Source organism: Wolffia australiana, chromosome 8 (assembly GCF_029677425.1).
Source record: "Wolffia australiana isolate 7733 chromosome 8, ASM2967742v1".
Taxonomy (NCBI): domain Eukaryota; kingdom Viridiplantae; phylum Streptophyta; class Magnoliopsida; order Alismatales; family Araceae; genus Wolffia; species Wolffia australiana.
The window spans coordinates 6,023,745-6,024,595 of record NC_135842.1 but is presented as its reverse complement, the minus strand read 5'-3'; the positions used below and the strand labels follow the sequence as shown (position 1 = coordinate 6,024,595).

At 44.3% G+C, this 851-nt stretch overlaps 1 pseudogene; it reads left to right on the top strand.

The window, feature by feature from the left end:
- Positions 1 to 279: 279 nt before the first annotated feature.
- On the top strand, positions 280 to 349 carry LOC144707292 (small nucleolar RNA R71; annotated as a pseudogene).
- Positions 350 to 851: the final 502 nt, after the last annotated feature.

The window sequence follows — 851 nt, the reverse complement described above, 5'->3', positions numbered from 1 at the left end:
GCCTTACCCACTTTGCCTAAGTCCCTCTCTACCTTATCTTTCCACAAATCAGGTTCTATTGCACTAACATCAATTAGCCCTCCATGTTTTGGCCCTGAAATTCTTCCATTGTGACTCAAGCCCTGATGATATGCACAACTATCTGCCAATTTCTCAATAATACTAGAAGCTTCATTGATTGTTTTATCTATAAACGCACCACCACTAGCACTATCTACTCTACCTCTCTCATGGTCATTCAACCCATCATAAAAAATCTGAACTATTTGCCAATCAGGAAGACCATGATGAGGGCATTTTCTTGTAAGGTCTTTCAATCTTTCCCATGCTTCACTAAAAGAATAAGTTCCTTGGGTAAAATCTCTAATTGCTTTCCTATAGGCATTAGTCCTTCCAACTGAATAAAATTTTTGCAAAAAGCATCTCTCCATCTCTCCACGGTCAGGGGTGACTTAGATACAGCTAGGAGACAAAGTCAACTTAACATTGACTAGTCAACATGACCGATCGAAGACCGGACCGGACCGAGCCCTGACCGAGACCGAGACTGGACCTAACTTCAGGTCAAGGTTTAGGTTTTAGGTAAAACTGGGCCGAGGCCATGCCGTGTCCTTCCCTAATCACGGATGACCGGCTGTCTTCCGTCCTTGCAGAAGCGGGCTTGTGTCTTCACCCGGAGGCCAGGACAGATGACTGAAGGAATTACTTTCATGATATCCGTCATTAGTCACTAGGATGATCCGTCACTAGGATGATTGATCATGGAAATGAGGGAGAGAGAGAGACCATAATAGAGAGAGAGAGAGAGAGAGAGAGAGAGAGAGAGAGAGAGAGAGAGAGAGAGAGAGAGA